The sequence below is a fragment of the Platichthys flesus genome, chromosome 16 (genome assembly GCF_949316205.1).
Source record: "Platichthys flesus chromosome 16, fPlaFle2.1, whole genome shotgun sequence".
NCBI classification, from domain to species: Eukaryota; Metazoa; Chordata; class Actinopteri; order Pleuronectiformes; family Pleuronectidae; genus Platichthys; species Platichthys flesus.
The window spans coordinates 16,592,872-16,620,519 of record NC_084960.1 but is presented as its reverse complement, the minus strand read 5'-3'; the positions used below and the strand labels follow the sequence as shown (position 1 = coordinate 16,620,519).

Genomic DNA, 27,648 nt, shown 5'->3' with positions numbered 1-27,648 from the left:
TATTTCATACAAAATTCTTAAGTGCCCCCCATAAATTACAATGTGAAACCAAAACTGACCAGATCTATAAACAACATGACAAACACATTCAAAATGGTTCTGATTTTCTGGTGTGAAAATGCTATAACTCTGCCAATCAAGGATATTCCAACCTAACCGTTTGGCTGCTTTGGCGATCGGTTCAGGATCCTGCTGAAACGTTAACTCCTGTGTTTTGATTTCATTTTGGATAAATGTGAGCACAGAATGATTATATGAAGCTCAGCATTCACCCTACTGTTGCCATCACCAGTGAAATCCTCCTTCAATGGTAATAGGATTTTTGTCTCAATCAGAAGACATGTTTTCCTCAGTCGATCAGCTTGTTTTACAACTTAACCTGTTTTTTCCCCCCAAAACATATGTAACTGTTGATTATGACAAACCAACCCTTCTTAACTTTCATTATCACCTCTTTGATCGTCAACACACAGCTGCCCACAACACATTCACAAGCCAAGTTCCCTTTTATCTATTTATTAGATTCTACCAGAATAATGTGCAGATAGAATTGTACACATAAATAATACAGATTACACAGATTGGCCATATTATTGTGATCAGACAATACATAACATTTCTTATTTTTCTATTTACAGTTTGTTTCTAGCTCACTAGTGAAATACTGGTGAGTTACAGTCTAAATGGATTTGTACAATTTAACTGCAGGACCTTGTGATGGAAATTTCACTTGGTGAGACTTCGGAAATAAAGATTTCTTTGTGTGTGAAGACAGAGATAAGACATAGACATCATGGTCCACTCTGACACACTGAGGCACTGTAGTATTCAAAGAAACCTTTTTCTGTGCAGATTTATTCGTTCGTTCACGGTCATTTGCCCTTTCATCAAATTCATTCCCTTGGGTAACAAAAAGCATTTGTTTTGCATCATTTCTTCTTTCCCTGCATCCACAATCCTTCTTCCACACACTTTGTGATTTCAAAATGTGTTTAAAATTCATTGAGATCCTTCTTAGACACTTTTCTTTTTGACTTGTGACAATACAGTTATTGTAACCCTAATACAGAGATACTCTCTCTGCACTGACCACTGCACTGTTAAGCAAAACTTATTTTATTTCAGTTTTTCTTCAACTTTAACAGGAGAAAATTCCATTTCTACTTCACTTTGCTTCTTCACATCCATCTCCGGATAAAATGGTGTATCCAGAAGAGCTTTTTTTTTCTCTGACCTCTCCCAGCCTTCACACACAGAGTCGTGGATCCCCTTCCATGAATCCATCTCTGAGCTCCAAAGAGTAGCTCTGGCCCTGATCCACTTTGAGCTGTCGGTCTCATTGCCTTTTGCCAGACTGATGCTGTCCTTACAGATGAAGAAGATATCCATGCCAAGGAAGAGAGCATTGAGTCCTATGAAACCTGCCCTGGCTGACTTTGAAAGAGCGAGAGGACCTTTGGCGACCGCCTGACCAATATCTGGGATGTCTGCGGCCACCCTGGGCACATTCCGTAATGCTTTACCTTCCTGAGCCACCACCTTACCAACACCTGCAATCAACTCTTCGTTTTTCAACAACTTAGCAGCAGAGGCACCATCAACCAATGCATCAATACCTTTTGCAATAACACCAACTTTACCAAGACCCTTGCCAACTCCCAGAGCCACTGTGATGATACTGTCTTCCATTTTAGTGTCAGTTTGACTGGTGACCTTGTCCAGACATTTCTGGAGACTCTGCACATCCTCCATGAACTTCTGGAAAACCTCTCTGGCTTTTTTCTGTTGAGTTGCATTTACTCCGATCTCTGTGGCGGTGGTGACAAGGCTGTTGACTCCGCTGGTGATTCCCATACCTATCCCCGTCATTGTCAGAGCGAGAGACACACCTGCCGTCACAGGAATTAGTGCCAAGCCAACAATGGAGAGCACACCTCCAGTCGCCCCAACCGAGCTGCCTACAACGCTGGAAATCCTTGCCCCCTTATTCATCCTGTCGAGCTGAGTAGAACTCTCCTCCAGGTCGTTGAGAAACTCCAGCATCCTGTCCTGTCGCTTGCTGAAGTCAGTGATGAATTCAAAAAATGATTCCTCTTGAAACAAGAACACAATCCTGAAGTGCTTGTTCATCCTGATAAAGATAAGAGAGGGAATTAAGTGAAACATTTATTTAAATTTCAAAGTTTCAGATGCACCTTAAAGGCACCACAAACTTAACATTGTCACATTTTTAATACCATGTCCTTGTGCTAATTGTTTTTGCTGATCTGTCTTTTCTCCTGGAACTTCTTCTGGAATTTTTAACTCCCTCCCAATAACTATAAATTCTACCAGGACTTTAAACAGCATTTGATTCTCTGACGAGGAGTAAAATGATAAATGACATGACCAACACATACAGGCTTAACAAAAAAGGGCCAAGGATGGAGCCTTGTGGGACCCAACATCACAAGAATGCAGTAGAAGAACTGAATGAAAAACGATAAATTAAAAGCAGTTCCGTCTTAAGGCCAATCAGGCTCCTGAATCTTTTCCGAAGAATTATATGATCAGCTGAAACAAAGGTTCCACTCAAGTCCAGTAAGTAGTTTGAAAGCAGCTTAGACAACATTTACCTGATCTCATCCAGCTGATTAATATGATCAAGCATCCTCCGCATGTCATCTTCAGACAGATCCACATCGAAGTTCACCACAGTTTCCATCGTCATTTTCGAATGAAAGTCACTGAGGGAGTTGTGAAAGACAGTTACACTTACTTCCTGCCCTAAATGTTACCCACTGCTAAATGTGTCATGTTGATGCACGTCTGTTCACCTTTTTCCTAACGTCTCGCAGATTTTCTGCGTGGTCCGTATGTACTTGTCCAACTCATACGAGAGCACTTCCACATTCTGAAGTCTGGGCAGGAAGAAGACTTGTGCGTCTCTTTTGAACTTGAGGAGGAGAGGGCAGATCCAACGTGCCGCAGTGATGACAACCTTAACACAATCGAGGGTGATCCCTTTGGGCAGACATAGCGCCTGGTTCTCCGTAAACACATGGAGCGAAGTGACCGCCAGCTTCTCCACTGCATCCAGGAAGTAGTCGAGCTTCGCCAGGCCAACTAAAGTGTCCTTGAGCACGGCATCCAGCTCCTCCTGCAGCTTTGCACGCCTGCTGTCTGCGGTCACTTGGGTCAGCTTGCTCTTCAAATATTCACAAAAGGCATAACCCTTTTGCTCTGACTTAGAAACATGGTCTATGTTTAGGTTGATGCTGTCAACCCTCTCTTTGATATCTATCATCATGTTTAATTCGGTCTCCCTATGGAGCCCCCATTTAGAGACGTCCTCACAGAATCCTCTTACAGTGTCGATGTAGATGAGGGTGTCTGTGACATAGCGGCACAACACCTGCTGTAGCTCTTTTCTGTAATAAGATATAAAGCATCAATCACTTTGGGACATTTCATTTAACTTCTTCAGCAGAAAATGTCACTGAAAGACTGAATGTATCTCAATCATAAAGTTGACGTGCCTTTTGTCTCTTTTTAGATGTTTTGGTTCTTTGTAGATAATTTTTGTTGGTTTTTAGTTGTGTGGTTGTAGACATTTATTTTGTCTTAAGACTGTTTACATAATTTTTGTGGTGAAAATGGATCCCTTTGTGGTTGTTGTGTGTCTGTGGTTGTTTTGAAGTAATTTGATGTCTCTTTGTGGTTGTTATGTTTTCAGTTTGTTCCCTCAGTGTTTGTGTTGTTTCTCTTCTTCTTTGTTCGTTTTATTGGCAAGTGGCAAAGTGCATTAACATTATCTTCATGGTTGTTCCTTTTTGTTGTTCTTTTGATTCTGTTTGTGGTCATTCTCTCTCTGTTTACTATTTGGTATTATATGTCTTTGCAGTTCATTTTTTTGTCCCTTTTTTGATGCTTTGGTCTCTCTGTCTCTCTGTAGTTTTCAATTTGTTTGTCAGGAATTGGGGAAAAGCAGGTTCTGAATACAGCAGCCAGTAAAATAACAAAAACAAACGCAACAAAAGTTAAACAGGATTCCGAAAAACAAAGATCAAACACTGGAAACATGACAGCGAATAAAACAGGAAACGCAAAACTCAGACTGAACAGGAATATAAACCCAAGGAAAAATGCCATAATAAAAAGTCTTTAGCTAAGAGCTTAGAGCTCAGATGACATTGTCCTTGTTTTTTATCTCTTTGTGGTTATAATCTCTTTGTGATTGTTTTCTGTTTAGTTGTGGTAGTTTTGTGTCTCTTTCCATTTAGTGTTTGACTGTGTCATGTCATGTGTTACATGTGTCAGAGCCTTTAGGTCAGGGAGCTCAATGTCAGCAGGTGTCTTCATTCAATACACTTTACCTTAAATGGAAAATAGTTGTTGGTTGTTAAAGATCTCAAATATGGATAGCAGTTTTAAAAGAGCACCACAACTTTAACTCCAAAAGAGCACTTGAAGAAAGGTACTGAGGCTACTTTCCACTTGTGGATTTCTATGTTTATTTGATACAAAAAAGAAAAAAAACTCAGAAGCAACAAGTTTGAGTGTACTATAAGGATTAAAGACACTCAACTCCCAAGTTTATTCAGAAAAAGTTACTTGAAATAATGTCTCTCTCTCTCTTCTGCGTAAAGTAAAACTTACCTTACAGCAGACATTTCTCCTTCTGCCGCCATTTCTTTACTGGGGCTTCGTCGCTTCGCTGGTCTCTCTGATACAATGAAAACCGACTGCTTGTTTCTGGACGGCTTGTTGCAAGAATTAAATCCTCAGCAGGCTTGAAAAAAGTAGACACACTTGTTAGGTTTCATTTTCCTTTCTCCACATCAGCAGGCTGAGCCACACCCAATCCTGCACTTAACTCATTCAACTCTGAATGAGCAGGCAGCTGGTGGCTGGCTGCAGTATAAGTCATAGATCCTGCATCCTCCCTGGTAATGGATCCTCCCTGGTTATGGATGGGACATATACTAGAAAAACTAAATAGGTCGAAGTACACATCAAAATTAATGTCTAGGTTAAATTGAATAGACCAGTTAATGTTACATTAAGAGCTTCATTACATCCACTGCATTTTAATTTGTGCATGTCTTCAATAAAAATTGATCGAATAGATTTTGATGTTTCAGAATTTACACTTTGCATTTGTGTCATGTTATAGTATCTCAACGTAGATTGAATGTGAAGATGGCCAAAATGACAGCTCCCAAAAGACAAATCTTAGACAGTGATTCCCAACTGGTGGGTCGTGGGCCTTTGCCCAGGCAAAACAAAACCCTTTGCTTTTATTTTGAAGGGGATCTTTTTATGCAGCAGATTGCCATCTATTCACATTCCTTTACAGTATTTGTTAAGGAGTGTGAATAAGATCAGTTTTGTTGGTTGTCATAGATCCGTTGGTTGTCATGGATTCAGAATTGTTATGCAAGCTCGCCATCTGCTGGTCGTTTTGGCTTACCATGATTTGTTTGTGTCTGTTTGCATACTGTGATAATCTGTTCTATCTCAGGTTGAAATGGCACCATCTTTTTACAAGATGAATTTGAGAAATTAAAAATTTTCCTCGATTTGGGTCGCGGCTTGTCATTAAGGGGTGACGGTGGGTCCTGAAGCCAGACCAGTTGAGAACCACTGATCTAAGAGTCATTAGCGCCCCTGGCGGCTACCTGCATTATAGGTCAAGTATCCTGCCTCCTCCTTTTTAGAAGATGGGAGACAGACTAAAATAACTAAAAAGTGAAAATACAAACCAGTATTTTCTCTCTAGGGTGGATTTCGGTCATTTTCTCACACTGATGTTCCAGTGTTATTTGATTACCATGTAACGTTATGGTTTTCACGAAGACCTCGCTCGACCCCTCGATCCCGGACTCTGCCCCTGTTCCCGAGGGGGTCTCCATTCACAGCCACGACCGGACAATAAACTTGGGGAATAGCAAGGGAGGAGGTGTCTGCTGCACGGTGAACAATCTGTGGTGCTTAGATGTGGAGATTATTTATCGGGCTGTTCTCCGGACCTGGAGCAGCTCATGATCAGATGCCGACCTTATTACATCCCGAGGGAGTTTACATCGGTCGTTATAACTGCGGTGTGTATTCCGCCCCATGCCGTAACTAACCAGGCACTGGACGAGCTGCGTGCGGTTATCAACAGGACAGAGATCTCACGGACCGAGGCTGCGTTTATTGTGGCCTCAGTTCTGCTGATGCCTTCCTATAGTCAGAAACTCAAACGTGACAGACCAGGGACTCGGACCATTCAGACTTCTACAGCACTACGGAGTGGTGTGTGTTCCAGGACAACAACATCAACACATACACGGCCGCAGTCATCTCTACATCAACAAATGCATCGATGACGTCTTACCGAGGATTACTGTACGAACATTCCCAAACCAGTAGCCCTGGAATAATGGTGATGTCCAAGCCAAACTCAAAGCACGGACCCTTGCCTACAACTCAGGTGATCTGGAACTGTGGTCAAGCAAGCCGACACTCGCATCTCCGTGGTAAAATCAGCCTACACAGGAATTCTACTGCACTCATATACTGACACTTATGGTAAACGCATCCAAACCGCCCAGAAGGGGGACGGTTTTCAAAATAAACTGTTGACATGGAGCCCATACAAAATTCATACTTGAAAAATATTTTTTTGGGTTAAATCCACAAGATGTATATATCGTCTTACCTGTGTCGTTTTTATGAATAGCATTTTGACAGTATCAATTATGAGATTTTACAAAATAAGTCACACATTTTTAGTTTTTAGTAGCTAATTTCTGGATACAGAGGGGTCCCGGACACAGGCATATCAGTCCCTCTCTGAACTTATTCAGCAAAGTGTTTTTACAGTACTTTGAAGTATCCAGAAATTAGCTACTTGAAGCTAAACATGTGTGGCTTTTATTTGGTTAAATCTCTAAATTGATACAGTCGGAATGCTATTCATAAAAAATGACACATAAGACAATATATATACATCTTGAGAATATAATCCAATCCATTTAATTTTAAATTATGCATTTTGTATATGCGCCATGTCAACAGTTTAATTTGAAAAAACGATTTGGATGCGTTTACCATAAATGTCGGTATATGGGCGCAGTAGAATTTCTGTGTCGGCTGATTTGACCACAGATATGCGAGTGTCGGCTGGCTTGACCTCAGTGATCTACTGGAGTACAGGAAGTCCAAGTACGGGCTCCGGAGTGCTATTAGAAGTGCCAAGAGACATTACAGGCACAAAGTGGAGTCTCGCTACCAGGGCTCCAACACAAGGAACATGTGGGCTGGACTAAAAACCATCTCAGACTACAAAAGAAAGACCAGCAGTGCTGATGTTGTGTCTGCATCTCTCCCAGAGGAACTGACCACCTTTTATGCTTGCTTTGAGAGCAGGTGTGGAGATACAAGAGGCCAAGAAGGACTGCTTCCCTCCTGTAACATGCAGGGCAGATGTTTGGAGATCACTTGACACACGCAAGGCACCTGAACCTGATAGCATCCCTGGCCGAGCCCTCAAGGTGTGTGCAGATCAGCTGTCCGATGTGTTCACAGACCTTTTCAACATCTCACTGCTCCAGTCTGTATTCCCTGCATGCTTCAAGGAGACCATCATTGTCCCGGTTCCGAAGAAAACAAAAACCCTTGGCCTGAACGACTACCGCCCAGTAGCACTCACCTCCACTATCATGAAGTGTTTTGAGCGGTTAGTCAAATCCTTCATCACCTCCTCCCTCCCTGACTCACTGGACCCACTTCAGTTTGCCTAGAGGCCAAATAGGTCGACTGCAGATGCTATCTCCCTCAACCTTAAACTGCCCTCTCCCCCCTGGACCAGAGGGACACATATGTGAGAATGCTGTTCATTGACTACAGTTCAGCATTCAACACCATCGTGCCCCTGAAGCTCGTGAGATGGAAATCTGAAAATACAAGAGGCCTCGAAAATCTAATTTGTCTTTGTGTATTTTAATAGGGGCTTTCTGCAGAAAAGGATCAACAAAGAGAGTCACAGGGATCTCAGAGTGAATATGGAGAACAGTAAAATAAAAGGATCTCATATAGGAGAACAAAGGCTGTTTGTCTGAAACAGTTCAGACTGGTTCTCTAGAAGCAGTTTGAGACAGGAATGAACACACAGAAAACTGATTTACATATGTTTCCTTTGGAGATAAGCAGAAATAAATTCAGTTCTTTGGAGAGTTAATAAGTGGTAAAAAGGTCATAAGGATTTCATGTCATAAAAGTTCCGATCATAAAACAGTTTAGGTCAAAAACAGTATTTAGACAGTTCATAAAAGTATTTAGACAGGTCTTCATAAACTTACTTTTCATCTAAAAAATAGGTTTCAACCACACTTTATTTTCACACAGTTATTTTCCACTACATCAGCCAATCAAGGATATTCCATCCTAATCGTTTGGCTGCTTTGGCAATAGGTTCAGGATCCTGCTGAAATGTCAGCTTTGTGTTTCGATTTCATTTTGATAAATCTGAGCACATAATGATTCCATGTAGCCCAGCAGATGGTTGTGGACTTCAGAAGGAACCCAGCCCCACCCACCCCCATCACCCTGAGAGACGCCCCAGTCGTCACTGCGGAGTCCTTCCGCTTCCTGGGCACCATCATCTCCCAGGACCTCAAATGGGAGCTGAACATCAGCTCCATCACCAAAAGAGGTCAACAGAGGATGTTCTTCCTGCGGCAGCTGAAGAAATTCAACCTGCCAAAGACAATGATGGTGCACTTCTACACCTGCATCATCGAGTCCATCCTCACCTCCTCCATCACCATCTGGTTCGCTGCTGCCACCGCAAACGACAAAAGGAGGCTGCAGCGTATCATCCGTTCTGCTGAGAAGGTAATCGGCTGCAATCTGCCATCTCTACAGGACCTGTTTGCCTCTAGGACCCTGAGGCGTGCAGGCAAGATTGTGGCTGATCCTTCTCACCCGGGTCACAAACTCTTTGGGGTTCTTCCCTCGGACAGGAGGCTGCGGTCCATCAGGACCAAAACCGCCCGCCACAAGACCAGCTTCTTCCGGGCTGCAGTTGGCCTCATCAACAAGGCCCGGGACCCCCACCTGACTCGGTCATTTATTCCGCTCCCACACCACAAGGATATGGAGGACCATACATGACATAAGTAAAAATAAATAAATAAATAAATGTATAAATAAATACAGAAATAAATAAATAAATGAATAAATAAAAATGGAAATAAATAAATAAATACAGAAATAAATAAATAAATATGTTAATACCAAAAGAAATGTCAAAAGAAATGTCTTAAATATATTTTAACATTTATTTTTTCCCTGATACATTTCCTTTGCATTTGCAGTGTCCTTATGCTAATGAGAAAGGCGGGCCTAACCGCAGTCTCATGCAGGATTGGTCACAGGAGTGTAATGATCCAGCCCTACTACTTCTGCCTTTCAATGCTGGTGTCCAGTAGCTGTTTGCAGCGTTGAGCCAGTTCACACTTAAAATGAACTAGTTCAAGTTCAGAGGGTTAGTTAAGGTTATTTTTTATTGGGATGATTTAGGTGTCAGTAGTCCTGACTGTGAGCGTCACGTCTCGTGTTGTACTGAGCACAAGGAGCGAGCCGAGAGGAGGAGGAGGAAACAGAAACTCCAGCTCGGTACAAACCACCTGCCGCCTCTGCTCTGATCATGAAGCCGCTGATCTCTGAGCAGATGTGACCAGAGAAACTCTGTGTTTCCACTGTTTCCACTGTTCCACAGAGTCACTAACTGGCTGTTTCACGGTGAAGAGCTCAAGTCTCAGTTACTGCCTGTGTCTCTGAGCGAGTGTGTGGCACAGCGCAGGGGCTGTGTGTGTGTGTAGCTCAGTTGACCAATCCTGCTCGAGACTGAGGTTAGGCCCGCCTTTCTCATTCGCATAAGGACACTGAAATCGAAAAATAAAAGTTGGAATAAATGTGGAAATAAATAAATAAATATGGAAATAAATGCAGAATTAAATAAATCAATGTCTTAAACTTATTTCCACATTTATTTATTTATTTCCACTTTTATTGCAACTTTTATTTATTTCCACATTTATTTATTTCCACATTTCAGTGTCCTTATGCTAATGAGAAAGGCGGGCTTAACCTCAGTCTCGAGCAGAATTGGTCAACTGAACTACACACACACACACACAGCCCCTGCGCTCCGTCACACACTCGCTCAGAGACACGGGCAGTGACTGAGACTTGATCTCTTCACCGTGAAGCAGCCAGTTAGTGACTCTGTGGAACAGTGGAAACAGTGAAAACACAGAGTTTCTCTGGTCACATCTGCTCAGAGATCAGCGGCTTCATGATCAGAGCAGAAGCTGCAGGTGGTTTGTACCGAGCTGGAGTTTCTGTTTCCTCCTCCTCCTCTCGGCTCACTCATTGTGCTCAGTACAACACGAGACGTGACGCTCACAGTCAGGACTACTGACAGCTAAATCATCCCAATAAAAAATAACCTTAACTAACCCTCTGAACTTGAACTAGTTCATTTTAAGTGTGAACTGGCTCAACGCTGCAAACAGCTACTGGACACCAGCATTGAAAGGCAGAAGTAGTAGGGCTGGATCATTACACTCCTGTGACCAATCCTGCATGAGACTGTGGTTAGGCCCGCCTTTCTCATTAGCATAAGGACACTGCAAATGCAAAGGAAATGTATCAGGGAAAAAATAAATGTTAAAATATATTTAAGACATTTCTTTTGACATTTCTTTTGGTATTAACATATTTATTTATTTATTTCTGTATTTATTTATTTATTTCCATTTTTATTTATTCATTTATTTCTGTATTTATTTATACATTTATTTATTTATTTATTTTTACTTATGTCATGTATGGTCCTCCATACAAGGATGTGTTAAATTAACACATTATCTCATATTATATTATACTGCATTACATTGCATATTGCAATCGGACACTGTTTACTGTTTTGCATTTTGCATTTCACTTTTTACTTCACTTTTTATATCTTTTATCTTTCATATATTTTTATTCAGAAATGTTTCCGTCAAAATAAATGCTACATGGTATAAATATTGGAAAAAAGTGAGTAAATAAGAAGTAAACAGTGAGTAAATATAAACTGGTTTTCTATTTTTTATTGCTTTTCCTATGTATGTTGTATTTATTGCATTTGTATGTTTCTATGTTCATTGTATGCACCAATAACCAGAGCAAATTCCTTGTAGCTGTAAACCTACATTGCAATAAAATACTTCTGATTCTGATTCTGATTCACCCTAATGTTGCTATCACCAGTGAAATCCTCTAATGTTCTTGTCATGAAGTCGTCTTTTCATTTTCTGGACTAACTTTACAATTACAAAGAAGTTTTACTACTTTTTTTTCAAGACATATCCAACTGCCCAAAACACATTTAAAAAGCCAAATTCCCTTTTGTCTATTTATTAGAATGTACGAGAATAATGTGCAGATTGAATTGTACATTTAATAATACAGATTATACAGACTGGCCGTATGATCTTGAGAGGCGGTGGACTAGTGGCAGAAACTTGGACTATGGGTAGAGAAGGTCTCTGGTTGACTCTGGTTCGACTCCACGGAGAAGCAACAAAAAGACGAACCTGGATTGATCTATCCAGAAATCCAAGAGGATTCTCCCTACCCTGTCTAGTGCCCCTGAGCAAGGCACCTTACTCCCCCAACATCTGCTCCCCGGGCGCTGTACATGGTCGCTCACCGCTCTGTGTGTCCTGCACCAGATGGGTCAAAAGCAGAGGTTTGATTTCCCTACCTGCATGAGTCTGTGCATGTGTTTGGGACAAATACATGCATCTTAATCTTAATCTTAATCAGACAGTGCTCAAAACTTTCTTTTGTCATTTAGGGAATTAGAAGTTTCTGTTCTGTAAAAACATTTTTCTTTAATAGAAGTGTAACATATATAAAATAAACACCTAATAAAACAATAAAAAACCATAGGTAAAATAAACAACTAACAACTAAAACACTAGATAAGATGGACCGTCTAGTCCCATTAAGAAAAATTGCTCTTGAATTCATATCAATCATTTGACACAGGATATATATGTTACAAGCTCAGTAAACTGCTTCTCTAATTGAATTGTTAAAATCCAAACATTCATATTGAACATTTACAAAATTATTGGGACAGATATGACCTAAGCTTTTTACCTTCACACCCTTGGGATAAGAACAGTTTATTAATCAGATCAAATAGGAGCACTAAAATTGATTAAACCAAAGATATGCTCAAACATAAATTTAAACTGGGACTTAAATATTCTAGTCTCAATATGTTTGGGTGAGAGGGATTTTCCCTCTGCCGTGATCACATGACCCAGAAAAGTAACTTTTTTTTAAGAAATTGCTATTTAGATTTTTCCCGTTAAAAAAAGGCATGCGTACTGGTGAGTGATGCCATGGAATGATTACTCTCACTTTTCGGAATGATTCGAAAACTGGAGTAATGCCTTAAATGGCTTCAGGTTTTGATGGATATAACTGTTGGCAGGGCCTCAAGTCAGATTTAGGCATTTCTATAAGTCAACATCATGTTTGCCCTGAGCCCACAGTATCTTAAGGATTTCCTGTAAGGCGGAGATGTTCACAACAGCTATTTGAGACCAAGATGATGAGTCGACGTCATTAAAGTTACCAGATGAACAGTTCTCTGCACGTGCACTGAAACAGAAAAAAAACATTTTATATGCTTGCAGTTGGGGGCTGATGTACAATGCAGAGAATGTCCTTTTTAATTTCTAAGAATCTGATTGCTTCCTATATCAATGTGTGTTTTTCCCTATCCTGTTTGTGTGGTGTGGATGTGATACCGTGTATCTCAGGCGTCGAATGAATCAGAGTTTCCACCGCTCTCTCCTGGCCCCCCTCCTCCAATCTGCCTGAGCAGATGCACAGTGTACCTCCAGACAGTCTCTCGCCCGCAATATCCTCACTTTAGGATACAAGGAAACCTCTGTACAGATTTATCTGTTGGTTCACATTCATTTGCCTTTTTATCAAATTCATTCCCTTGGGTAACAAACAGTTTTGTCTTGCATCATTTCTTCTTTCCCTGCATCCACATTCCTTCTTCCACACACTAAAAGCTTTCAAGCATGTTTTAATTTTATTGAGATCCTTCTTAGACACTTTTCTTTTTGACTTTTCTTTTTTAATTCCCAATTCTATTTTGTCTTCCAATCCTAGTTATTGTCTTTGACTAAATGTTCCCCCACTGGGAAAGCCAAAATCATTAATCCGTATTGATAAGCCTCAAAATCTGGCAAATTATCAGGGTTCCATTTAGCTCCTTTTCTGGAGAAGCAAAAAAAAAAAATTATTTTATTTCAGTTTTTCTACCACATTATCAGGAGAAAATTCCATTTCTACTTCACTTTGCTTCTTCACATCCATCTCCGGATAAAATGGTGTCTCCAGAAGAGCTTTTTTTTTCTCTGACGTCTCCCGGCCCTCACACAGGCAGTCGTTTAGCTCCTGCCATGAATCCATCTCTGAGCTCCACAGAGAAGCTCTGGCCCTGATCCACTGTGAGAAGGCGGTCTCGCTTCCTTTTGCCAGACTGTGGCTGTCCTTACAGATGAAGAAGATATCCATGCCAAGGAAGAGACCATTGAGTGCTATGAGACCTGCCTTGGCTGACTTGGTAAGACTGAGAGGTCCTTTGGCGACACTTGCAATCAAGTCTTCGTTTTTCAACAAATTAGTAGCAGAGGTAACATCAACTAATGCATCAATACGTCTTCCAATAGCACCAACTTTACCAAGACCCTTGCCAACTCCCACAGCCACTGGGATGATACTTGCTTCCATTTTGATGTCAGCTTGACTGGTCACCTTATCCAGACATTTCTGGAGACTCTGCACATCCTCCATGAATTTCTGGAAAACCTCTCTGGCTTTGTTCTGCTGAGTTGTATTTACTCCGATCTCTGTGAAGGTGGTGACAGCGCTGTTGACTGCGCTGGTGATTCCCATACCTAACCCCGTCATGGTCAGAGCTAGAGACAGCCCTGCCGTCACAGGAATTAACGCCAAGCCAACAATGGAGAGCACACCTCCAGTCGCCCCAACCGAGCTGCCTACCACGCTGGAGACCTTTGCCCCCTTATTCATCCTGTCGAGCTGAATAGCCCCCTCCTCCAGGTCGTTGAGAAACTCCAGCATCCTTTCCTGTCGCACAAAACGATTCCTCTTGAAACAAGAACACCATCCTGAAGTGCTTGTTCATCCTGATGAAGATAAAAAAGGGAGTTAAGTGAAACATTTATTCAAATTTCAAAGTTTCGGATGCACCTTAAAGGCTCAACAAACTGAACATTGACACATTTTTAATACCCTGTCTGTCACGGTTTGAGGAAGGAGATGGACCCAGGATGCAGAGGTTATAAAAAAAAGGTATTTAATATAAAAAGGATTCTTTAAACCAGAAAAAAAATAAAAAAAAATAAACATCAACTCTAACAGGTGACAAGGCACACAGAGAGCCGTGGCCGTTCAGGGACAGAGTTCTGAGGCCCGGGAGGACGGCACTGTGGCCGCTCAAAGGCAGAGTTTCTAAGGCTTGTGGGGGCGGCGCCGTGGCCGCTCAGGGACAAAGTTCTGAGGCTCGGGAGGGCGACACCGTGGCCGCTCAAAGGCAGAGTTCTGAGAATTGGGAGGGTGGCCCCGTGGCTGCTCAAAGGCAGAGTTCTGAGGCTCAGAAGGGGCGGTCAGGAGCCAAGCACGGGAGCTCCTCAGGCGGGCAGCCCGAAGACCAGTCAGGGGCAGAGGGCAAGAGCTCCGACCTCAGCCACGGACGGGGGGCAGGGACTGGAGCTGGCACCACGAAGACCTCCGACGCCAGAACACAGGGGACGTCAGCCAGAAGCTTCCGGCGTGGGGCAGGGACTGGAGCAGGGACTGGAGCAGGGACTGGAGCCGGTGCCGTGAGGACCTCCGACGCCGGAAACAGAGTGCCGTCTGCCAGGAACCTCCGTCGTGGGACAGGGACTGGAGCTGGGACTGGAGCTGGCACCGGGAGGACCTCCGACGCCGGAAACAGAGTGTCGTCTGCCAGGAACCTCCGTCGTGGGACAGGGACTGGAGCTGGCACCACGAAGACCTCCCACCCCCGGAACACAGGGGACGTCAGCCAGGAGCCTCCGGTGCGGGGCAAGGACTGGAGCTGGCACCGCGAGGACCCCCGACACCGAAACACAGGGGACGTCAGGTTGGAACCTCCGCCGCGGAGCAGGGACTGGAGCCGACGCTGCTGTGAGGACCACTGACATCGGAGAACTACAGACATCAGCTGGGAGCCTCCGGCACGAAGCAGGGACTCGAGCCGACGCCACTGTGAGGACCTCTGATGTCGGGAGATGAGAGATGTCAGCTTGGGGCCTCCGGCGAGGGACAGGGACTGGACCGACGCCGCTGTGAGGACCTCTGAAGTCGGAGAATGAGAGATGTCAGCTGTGAGCCTCCGGCGTGGAGCAGGGCCTCGGTGTGGCTGGGGCCCAGTCGGGGCTGGAGATGCCTGTGAGCCTGCTGCTGGAGAGAGAGGCTTCTGCTGTGTATGCCCCCTCTCCAACGTCCGCAACCCGCCACAGGAAATCCCTTGAGGTTGCGGGGTCCCCAAAAGGCCCCGCCGCTTCCAGCGTACAAGATTATGGCTGGGGCTGGAGGATGGTGCCTGCGAGCTGGCCTAAGAGATGCGGGGTGTCGTGGCAATTTCTACAATCCCACCTTTAGCAAGGAGGAAACGAGACACAATTCTCTTACAGTATTGTCACACATTTAATGCTCGAGCATGGTACATACAACAGAGTTGAGTTTGTCATATGCACCCAGATAGGAAGACAGTGGTTGGTATTTATACATTTGGCTAACCCACCCATTCAGGAGGGGGGTGTTAAACAGTTGATGACACGGGAAAAGCAGCACTTCAAACATCTTCAAGCTCCTCCTAGAGAGGAACAAACTCATCGATCAGCCTCTTTGATATAAAGGAAGTAGGTGACCGATAACGTGTCCCCTGCTCTAAGACCCCTGGAGTCAATCCCCCGTGCTGTAAGGTCTTTGTTAGGTGAATCAGCATGGGTGAGAAAATCATTATAATATCAGTTGGTCGAGCAACATCCTGAATTCTCAAGGATACGTTTGCTCACAGTTGTAGACATCAAAGGACTTCCTCACATCAACCATTTGCCTGAATAGTAAATTACTCTCACACTGTGTCCGGGCTAATTAGATTACTGTGTCTGGACTAATTAGATTACTGTGTCTGGAGTAATCAGGCTAACACTCATTCAGTTCAACAGGAAATAGCAACATCAAAGTGACATTTGTTAGAGATTCAATATTGATCAATCAAAGTATACCACATGTTACATTTCCCTTACAATCCTTCATTTTGATCATAATGGATCAATAACACTTTATAAGGCCATCTCTTCCTTGATCTGCAACAGCTGTTGGCCTGTTCCTTTCCGCAATGGCTGGCGTGTGTTGAGGTTTATGAAACTGGCCCTCTGCTGGTTGCGGGATTGCTGCATTTACCTGTGTGTATAAGGCTCAACATTTTGGTTATGTACACACAGTACATACCTGTACTGGCCCATCCCCTCCGTCTCTTGGTCAGTAAACACTACCGGTAGTGCTTTGATCCATGAGAGTTTTTTTTGATTTCATGTGGGATATCTAGGGTGAATGTTTTCTCGCACTAACACCTTTGCGACTGCAGAGGCATCTGCTTTACCTTTAGGGAAAACATGTCAACAGCCACATGACAATATTTCTTTCCTTCACATGGTGTTAGTGCAATGCAACCCGTTTGCAAGCGATCAAACGGTTGGCCAGGGGCTTGTATGTCCTGGCCTCCTGTAGTGTTGCCTGTCAGAAAATTTAAACATTTTGAAGTAAAAGGTAAAAGAGTAATTTGTGAAACCAGACAATTTTCAATAAAACAGGAACAACAAATAAACATTTAAACAGACATGGACGGCCGTCCTTAGATTGACATACATTGTTAAAACATTTTAATTCTGCTTTCTCTATGTTGTTAGTGTGGCTCTGTGCTTCTGCTAAATCTGTGAGAGAAAGGAAAAAGGAGTATCAATTACAGTATGTTGGTTAGTTGCCGCTTCCTCTGCTGCTGTATCTGCTTGAGCATTTACCTGTTGAAACAGAATCACCTTTAGTGTGAGCTTCACACTTTTACAGAGTAAAATGGCTGTTAATAGAATTAGGTTGCTGCTCTAGCAGAATAGAAGATACAGAATATGGCATAAACAATTTGACCTCTTGATATCATTCCTGCTCTTAGACAGAGAGGCTGACCCAATGCCAAGCTATCTAATTTCTCTGAGGAGATTGACGCCACTGGTCGTTTGTACTAAACTGTCATGAAACCCCCTTTCTCATTTACAGTCTGTGTAAATGATCTGTTTTGATCTGGTGGACCCAGTGTAGGTGTCGAAGTCTGTCTGTTGCAGTTGGGTAAATGCTGTGTCAGCGTCTGTCGTCCACGTCAGGTTGTCGGTTGGTGTCAGTCCTTGGCCATGCATAACATACATGAGTGGAGCCTCCAGGGATGCATAATCACAGATCCACTGTTTACAGTTGTCTGTCATCCATAAAATTACATTTTTAGTACGCGGTGCTGGAATCTTGAGGATGGCTTCCACTCATTTGAGCTCAAAATTTTACCGCTGCTAGAAATTTTGTGTCCTAGGAAAGTTATACTTTTCTGGACAAATTGCAGCTTAGCCAGGCTGGCCTTGTGGCCCCGGTCTGCAAGATATTTTAGCAATGCTACTGTGTCGACTTTACAGGCCTGTTTTGTTGGTGAACAAATCATCAAATCATCAACATATTGTATCAGCATGCTTCCCGCTGGTAATGCCAAGTCCTCAAGACTTGCATGTAAAACCTGTGAGTACACTGCAGGGGATTCCACAAAACCTTGGGGCATACGTGTGAACGTATATGATTTGCCCTGAAACGTGAAAGCAAACCAATACTGAGAGTGTGGATGAACTGGGACACTGAAAAATGCATTATTCAAATCAACAATTCAAAATAAACAAAAACCACATGCTTTCTGGTGGAACCAGAGAAACTTTTCTATTCTCTCTTTTTTATTTTATTTTAATTTATTTAATAGGCATTCTTACTGGTGAGTGTGCACATGGAATGATGACTCCGGTTTTTACCAGTTTTTAAAATACTGGCGTTATCCCTGCTACTGTTTCTGATTTGAGTGGATGTTGTGTTTTGACATTAACACTGTGCTCTTTGGTGTCACATTGAGTGGTTCAATTTTTAAATAATCCCAGGTCATATTTATCATTAGCCCATACTTTTTGTTGCACTTCTTGTAACTCTGAAGAGTCAATGGTTAACTCCAAACCTTTTGATTAAATTTAGCAGTTTTTTTTTTTAGTTTTTTTTTTCTAAATACACAATTCTTTTTCCCCCAGAAAAGTGCTCTGAAATGGGCATCTGTATGTTTGCATTTGGGAAGAATATTGAATTCCTTTTTCACTGTCCTCCCATTTACAATCTTGTGAACACTCAGTGACCCTGGGGGCCACATTTTCCCACTGCACATCATTTGCTTTAGCTATAAATACATCTGGTGATGGGTTTAAGTATATTAAAGATTTACCTATTGTGGGGTCAACACAACAGTCAATGCTTACAATATATTATTATAATACACCCAATCACTAGTAATACAATTTCTTTCTTTAATCTTCCTGGAACCAGTTTTTTTTTTTTTTCTTTTTTTTTTTTTTTTTTTTGGTCCTTCACTAACTGTTGCTGTGCAATGTAAATCAGATACTTGCATGACGCTGTGTGTGCTATTTCAAGCAGATCTGAGGTTATAAACCTTGGTCCAGAGGGTAACAGGTCCCATTGGTGTAGGTACAGTACTTAACCATGATCTGGTTGTACATATTCACCTGGGATATCTCATGTTCTGTTGACCTAAACCCCTTCCTGTTTATTATGCAAAAATAAGCCTAAGACCACATTTTGTGTCCTAACAAATTTACAAGTCAACATGTAATTAATATCCCCATCTGTTTAGGTAACAGACCAAGGTGTGGTATATGAGTATTTAATTTTGGTGCCTGATGCCCCAACAGTAAAAATATATATATATACCACCCAATTTGGAAGATAATGTTGTTTTGTGGCCCCAGAATAAACAAGAAATGTGATATCTTGCCTGCTACATTTTGAGTTATTTCAAGTAAAACTTCAGATTCACTTGCTTTTTGCCATGTTAAACAATTCTTAGTAATGTTTGTGTATGTATGTGCTGTTGAGGGTGCGTTCACCTGAATCTGGAGTCTCCTCCACCTCTGCCGCAAGCCATGCCTCATCCTCTGTGCAGTCTCTGGGATACGTGAAAAATAAGTCCAGTGGATCTCCTTTTCAGCCTTGTCGTGTTACAGTCTCTCGCACAGTTGTCAGGGTCTTCTGGTGGCAACATTCAGTGGTTTTCTTTGAAGACTTTAATCAATCTGACCACCTTTTCATCAGGCTGTTCTCATATTTTCTTCACATGTCCGCGAAACAGCATCTGTTCTCCAGTCATAGCGCATGTCTGTCTCTGGCCAGTGTCCTTATACTCTGCCCCGTTTCAGTTTTATGCTGTGGAGCAAGAGACTTCTGGTTTCTCTAAAAGTCTGCCTTTACTGTTATACAAGTTGGGACAGTACTTCAGAAATTGCAGGCCCTCCTTGGGTCGCTATGGCTGACAGTTCACTGGAAATTCAGCGCATCTCCTCTGGTGTCCACGCTCTGTAGACATACATCACTGCATCGGCGTTTGATCTTGGATTTGGCACCTCAATCATCGGAAGATTGTGGACGTCGCGTGCTCTTGTTCTTGTGGATATGGGGCTGAGTTTGTGTTGTGCCGTCATGGTTGCAGCTGCCTCATCCAATTTCTGGTGATATGGGGGTGGTGCGGATGCTGCCCCTCCTGTTGCGGCCGACTGTCCTTGGATGTCTCGGTATGAGAGAGCAGGCTGTTGGTTGACCTGACTATTAACTTTGACAACTCTGTGTTAACCCCCACTCCGACGGCTAGGAACCTGGGTGTAACACTCGACAGCCAACTCTCCCTTACTGCCAACATTTCTGCAACAACACGGTCCTGTAGATTCATGCTGTACAACATCAGGAGAATACGCCCCCTTCTCACTCAGAAGGCGGTGCAGGTTCTGGTCCAGGCTTTGATCATCTCACGTCTAGATTACTGTAACTCGCTCCTGGCAGGTCTACCTGCTACTGCCATCCGACCTTTGCAGCTCATCCAGAATGCAGCAGCTCGACTGGTTTTTAACCAACCTAAATTCACTCACACTACTCCTCTCCTCCGCTCCCTTCACTGGTTACCAGTGGCTGCTCGCATCCGGTTCAAAACACTAGTACTTGCGTACCATGCTGTGAACGGATCCGGTCCAGTCTACATCCAGGACATGGTCAAACGCTACACCCCACCCCGTTCACTCCGCTCTGCTTCGGCCAATCAGCTCGTTGCTCCCTCACTGCGAGCTAAACAATCATCAAAAACACGACTGTTTTCCGTCCTGGCTCCTAAATGGTGGAATGACCTCCCCATTGACATCCGGACATCAGAAAGTCTACACATCTTCCGCCGAAAACTAAAAACATACCTCTTCCGACTTTACCTTGAATAAATAAAAAAAAAAAAAAAAAAAACACTAACAACTTTTTGAAACTAACACTTTACTAGCACTTAAATGGCACTTACTTATAGCACTTTGTAGTTTTGCCTTATTTGAAGAAATTGTATTTTCTTGATTCTTGTCGTCCTTGGTATGTACCCTCGGGTTTGAATGCACTTATTGTAAGTCGCTTTGGATAAAAGCGTCAGCTAAATGAAATGTAATGTAATGTAATGTTGTGGCGACTTTGATGAGCGGCAGAGGCAGGGAGAAGATCCAGTTCTTTCTGTGAATGTGAGAGCTGGGGACATTGATTAGTTGCACCCCCCTCCCTGTTGCCCCCCTGTGTACTACATTGCTGTCTGTTCCTTTTCTCAGATTCGCTCCTCCATTTCATAAATGCTATCCAATTTATTTTGGTTTTACCCTTCATTTTCTCATATTTTTCCATTTTATTCTGTAGCGCCTGTATTTGATTTAAACTAAAACTACCATTGTCAGGAAATCCAAATTTCTCTACCCACACCAGAAGCTGTTTACAGGAGTCATCACCATATTTCTCACACATAAGTTTTTCACATCCCATTAGATCACACACTTCAGTAAAAGGTTTGCTATTAAGTTTCCCCATTTCGATAAATTTGCAGTTACTCACTTACCAGCACACAAAAATCAGATGACATTAATTGATATTATTCTTATTAATTCCTTTATCAATGGGTCATCACCCCTAAGTAATGTCACTCTACCTCACGCGTCACCCCGTGCTCTTCAATACTGTATCCTCCTTCAAAGAAAAATTTCAGATGCCGTATCGAACAATCTTCATTCCATAATCTCACAAGCAGCCTCTTCTCACCCTGGGAGTCGATTACGACTTGCCCTTCAGGAGAGGTAGACTTCGGGTCTTGGGCAATAATAATTAATAAAAAGAAAATCCCCTCACCGACTGCGCGCAGATTTAAACTTGGTCTTGAGAATGGTTTGAAGCGTGAATGAGTTAGGCATCCCGGACGAGCCCCCAAATTGTCGTGGCAATTTCTACAATCCCACCTTTAGCAAGGAGGAAACGAGACACAATTCTCTTACAGTATTGTCACACATTTAATGCTCGAGCATGGTACATACAACAGAGTTGAGTTTGTCATATGCACCCAGATAGGAAGACAGTGGTTGGTATTTATACATTTGGCTAACCCACCCATTCAGGAGGGGGGTGTTAAACAGTTGATGACACGGGAAAAGCAGCACTTCAAACATCTTCAAGCTCCTCCTAGAGAGGAACAAACTCATCGATCAGCCTCTTTGATATAAAGGAAGTAGGTGACCGATAACGTGTCCCCTGCTCTAAGACCCCTGGAGTGAATCCCCCGTGCTGTAAGGTCTTTGTTAGGTGAATCAGCATGGGTGAGAAAATCATTATAATATCAGTTGGTCGAGCAACATCCTGAATTCTCAAGGATACGTTTGCTCACAGTTGTAGACATCAAAGGACTTCCTCACATCAACCATTTGCCTGAATAGTAAATTACTCTCACACTGTGTCCGGGCTAATTAGATTACTGTGTCTGGACTAATTAGATTACTGTGTCTGGAGTAATCAGGCTAACACTCATTCAGTTCAACAGGAAATAGCAACATCAAAGTGACATTTATTAGAGATTCAATATTGATCAATCAAAGTATACCACATGTTACATTTCCCTTACAGGGGGCACTGCTCCAACCTCTGCCACCAACCGCACACCTCCACTGCAGGCTGTGGGGTCCACCAAGGGCCAGGCGGGTTCCCTCAAACGGGTTAGAGGATGGGACTGCAATGCTGCGCATCTCCCTAAACCTCTCCTGCAGCTCCGGGAGGTACGGCACGGTGTGGCTCACCCAAGGGCGATCCTTCAGCCAGATCTCCATCACCAAGATCTCTGCAGTGTCTTGGCCTCCCCACTCCAGCTCAGACACCAGACAATCAAAATAATAAAATCTCTCAAAAAATAAAATAACCATATTTTTGGTTGGTTCGTTCTGTCACGGTTTGAGGAAGGAGATGGACCCAGGATGCAGAGGTTATAATAAAAAAAAAGGTATTTAATATAAAAAGGATTCTTTAAACCAGAAAAAAACAAAACATAGTAATGAGGTAATCCACTGGCGACAAGGTGCACGGAGAACAAGGAAAGATAAGCAGGGGAAGCTGGACGAGACAGCAGGACAAGACAATCCATATACGACAACGTGTAGAAACGAGTAAAGAACCGACACAGGGCAAAAGGAACACAGAGGCTTAAATAGAGACACATGGAAGGCTGGGGTAACTAGCCAAAGGTGAGGACACATGAGGACTGTGAAAGACAATCACCAAGACAGGAAGTGACACACCCAAGAAGCTGGAACAAGACACAAGGAAAGCGAGGCTACAAAACAAAACAGGAAACAGAAAACACAAAGAGACAGAAATCCACAAACATAAATGACCGAATGTCACACTGTCCTTCTAATTGTTTTTGCTGATCTGTCTTTTCTCCTGAAATTTCTTCTGGAATTTCTTAACTCCCTCCCAATGACTATAAATTCTACCAGATTTCGTCCAGCCTGCAGGGAACTACGCTCTCTGATTCAACAGTTAAATCCTCAGGCGTAGGCAAAGGTGGTGGAGAGAATAAAAATAGTATTCCAATAGAGTTTCAAGGAGCAAAAATTTAATATAATTGCAAAATGTGCAAATTATATATATATATTGATTTTTAAAGGCACTGATCTGATGTAAAGTTTTTGCCAAACTGTAGCTTTAACAATAAAATGTCCCTCCCTTTTATAAGCATGGATTGTGGGACTTTAAGTAGCATTTGATTCTTTGATCATGAGTAAAATGATAAATAACATGACCAACACATACAGGCTTAACAAATGAATGCAATAGATGAACTTAATGAAAAAACTATTAAATTAAAAGCAGTTCTGTCTATAGGCCAACCAAGCTCCTGAATCTGTTCAGAAGAGTTGTATGATCTGCTGTGACAAAGGTTGCACTCAAGTCCAGTAAGTAGTTTGAAAGCAGCTTAAACAACACTTACCTGATCTCAACCAGCTGATTAATATGATCAAGCATCCTCCGCATGTCATCTTCAGACAGATCCACGTCGAAGTTCACCATAGTTTCCGTCGTCGTTTTCGAATGAAAGTCACTCAGGGAGCTGTGAAAAACAGTTACACTTAAGTCCAGCACTAAATGTTACCCACTGCTAAATGTGTCATGTTGTTGCACGTCTGTTCACCTTTTTCCTAACGTCTCGCAGATTTTTTGCGTGTTCTGTATATACTTGTCCAACTCATACGAGAGCACTTCCACATTCTGAAGTCTGGGCAGGAAGAAGACGTGTGCGTCTCTTTTGAACTTGAGGAGGAGAGGGCAGATCCGCCGTGCTGCAGTGATGACAACCTGAACACAATCAAAGGTGATTCCTTTGGGCAGAAATAGCGCCTGGTTCTCCGTAAACACATGGAGTGAAGTGACCGCCAGCTTCTCCACTGCGTCCAGGAAGTATTCGAGCTTCGCCAGGCCAACTAAAGTGTCCTTGAGCACGGCATCCAGCTCCTCCTGCAGCTTTACACGCCTGCTGTCTGCGGTCACTTGGGTCAGCTTGTTCTTCAAATATTCCCCAAAGGCCTTACCTTTTTGCTCTGACTTAGAAACATGGTTGAAGTTTAGGTCGATGCCATCAACCCTCTCTTTGATATCTATCATCATGTTTAATTCGGTCTCCCTATGGAGCCCCCATTTGGAGACGTCTTCACAGAATTCTCTTACAGTGTCAATGTAGATGAGGGTGTTTGTGACATAGCGGCACAACTCCTGCTGTAGCTCTTTTCTGTAATAAGATATAAAGCATCAATCACTTTGGGACATTTCATTTAAGTCCCTGATCAGAAAATGTCACTGAAAGACTGAATGTATCTCCATCATAAAGTCGAAGTGCCTTTTTGTCTCTTTGTGGATGTTTTTGTTCTTTGTCAATAATTGTTGTTGGTTTGAAGTTGTTACATTGTAGTCATTTACCATGTATTTTGTTTGTTTTCTTTCTTTTTGTGGTGACACTGTATCTCTTTGTGTTTTTTGTGTGTCTTTAGTTGTTTTGTAGTCATTTTATGTCTCTTTGTGGTTGTTATGTTGTCCCTCTGTTCTCTTGGTGATTGTTTTGTTTCTCTTTTTCTTTGTTTATTTTAATGGCAAGTGTTGAGGTGTTTGTGGTCTGTTTTTAGTATTTGGTATTATATGTCTCTTTTTAGGTGCTTCAGTCTCTCTTTCGTTGTTTGGTGTTGTTTTGTAATTTTTTGTCTATTTGTTTGGATCTGAATGCAGGAGCCAGTAAAATAACAAAATAAATCTCGGCAGAAATAACAATACAAAAGTATAAAAAACAGGATTCCAAAAAACAAAGATCAAAACTCAATATGCAATCAAAAATTAGGGGAACAGGAATAAACTGCAAACCACAAGGCATACGACCAAGAAGACACTGGAAACATGACTGCGATAAGGAGCACATTTTCTAAATTATACAGGAAATATAAAACTCAAGGAAATACGCCACAACGAAAGTGTTCAACAAAATCCCCAAGCTTAGAGCTCAGATGACATTGTCATTGTTTTGTATCTATTTGTAGTTTATAATCACTGTGGTTGTTTTCTGTTTTGTTGTGATAGTTTTGTTTCTCTCTATTTTGTGTTTGATTATGTCAGCTCACGTGTGTCAGAGCCTTTGGTCAAAGTAACTGTTGACAAGTCTAGGTCAGGGAGCTCAATGTCAGCATGTGTCTTCATTCACTAGACTTTACCTTAAATGGTAAATAGTTGTTGTTTATTATAGATCTCAAATATGTATAGCATTTTAAAAAAGCACAAAAACTTTAAATCCAAAAAAGCACTTGAAGATAGGTACCTAGGCTACTTTCTACTTGTGTGTAATATATGGATTAAAAACACTTGAAATTTGATCTCTCTCTCTTTTCTGCTCTAAAGTCAAACTTTACCTTGCAGCAGACATTTCCCCTTCTGCCTTCACTTCTTTACTGGGGCTTCGATGCTTCGCTGGTCTCTCTGATACAATGAAAACTGGCTGCTTGTTTCTGGAGGGCTTGTTGCAAGAACTAAATCCTCAGCAGGGTTGAAAAAAGTTGACACACTTGTTTGTTTTCATTGTACTTTCTCCACATCAGCAGGTTTGGCCCCACCTAGTCCTGCACTTAACTCTTTCAGCTCTGAAACTCATGTTGGTAGCAAAAGTGAATACAAAAATAAGTAAGTAAATAAATAATTAGGGGGAATTTGGGAAATCTGAGACATTCTAAGGGCCACGTTAACTCCAGTTTGTTTAATTCATGTAAAAAAAAATCTAGTCAACAGGACTTTTACTTTACACAACATCAAAACCCTGGAATTGCTTGACAATGTCAATACGATTAATATGAATGATATAAATGTGTCATAAATAAGACAATGTTCCTCATTGTCATAGAATTTTGTTTGTGATGTATTCAAGGAACAAAATATGCATTGATTTGTTAAAAATTAGTTTTATGTATTTATTTTCTTCAATCATGACAGCATCAAAAAGTAGAGCCTTATGTTCCTGATCTATGACAGTGATCCCAACTGGTGAGGTTGCCACCCCCGTTGTCTCTGGGTCGTGGGCCTTTGCCTGGGTAAAAAAATTCCTGTGCTGTTATTTTGAAGGGATCTTTGTATGCAAGGGATTGCTGTCTATTCTCATTCCTCAACAGTATTTGTTAAGGAGTGTGAATAGGATCAGTTTTGTTGGTTGTCATAGATTCAGTGAGTGAGTTTTCTCAGCTAGAGCTACATAATTTGATTTTGATACTACTTCTCAGTAGTTGGACTTTTTTCTTTCAAAGCACTTCTTTCAAACAGTCTGTTAAAAAAGGCTGAAGTTACTGAATTGTTGTGTATCTCAGGTTCAAACGGCACCATCTTTTTATAAGATAAATTTGAGAAGTTGAAAATTGTCCTTGATTTTGGTCATTAAGGGGTGATGGTGGGTCCTGAAGCTAGAACCACTGATCGAAGAGTCATTAGCGCCCCTATTGGCTGCCTGTATTATAGGTCATAAATCCTGCCTCCTTCTTTTCAGAAGATGGGAGCAGTGGCGATTTTAGTCTGAAATTTCTGGTGGGGCAATTTTGTATGACGCCATGTCACCTTCACAAAAATAGAGGTAGCTGATTATTATAAGCAGTAGGCCTATATAGACCAGTAAGATATACTATGGGCTGCATTTGAGTGCCAGCAGGGAGCAGAAATCCATTCAGTTTAGGAAATAGGTGGTGGGTAAGATTAACGATGTAAAAAACTAAATGTAGCAGACAAGATTAGTTTTCACTGTAACGCGTTACAACACATCAATATCACTACCCTGAATAAAGAGCTTTAGGGGATGAAATGCTACTTTAAACAGCTGCTCTTAAAATGCAGATGTGACTTTAAATACTCACGTTTCAGTTGATCACAGTAAATCTGTTTCTGCAGAATAATAATCTGTGTCACGTATTCAAGTCAAATGGTTTGGCCAGTGAAAAAACTTCACATAACATTAGATATCTTAAGTGGTGGAGATTATTCTACGGACACACACAGTCTCCTGTCTCCATAAACTCTAACGTTCATATAAACTTGAACGTTGGAGAGGCGGTGGTCTAGTGGCAGAAAAGGTCTCAGGTTCGTTTCTGGTTCGACTCCCGGGAGAGACAACAAAAGACGAACCTGGATTGATCTGTCCAAAAATCCAAGAGTCTCCCTACCCTGTCTAGTGCCCCTGAGCAAGGCACCTTACTCCCCCAACATCTGCTCCCCGGGTGCCGTACATGGTCGCTCACTGCTCTGTGTGTCCTGCACCAGATGGGTCAAAAGCAGAAG

At 42.2% G+C, this 27,648-nt stretch overlaps 2 pseudogenes; both read right to left on the bottom strand.

The window, feature by feature from the left end:
• Positions 1 to 140: 140 nt before the first annotated feature.
• On the bottom strand, positions 141 to 6,507 carry LOC133971461 (uncharacterized; annotated as a pseudogene).
• Positions 6,508 to 11,420: 4,913 nt separating this feature from the next.
• On the bottom strand, positions 11,421 to 25,865 carry LOC133971463 (uncharacterized; annotated as a pseudogene).
• Positions 25,866 to 27,648: the final 1,783 nt, after the last annotated feature.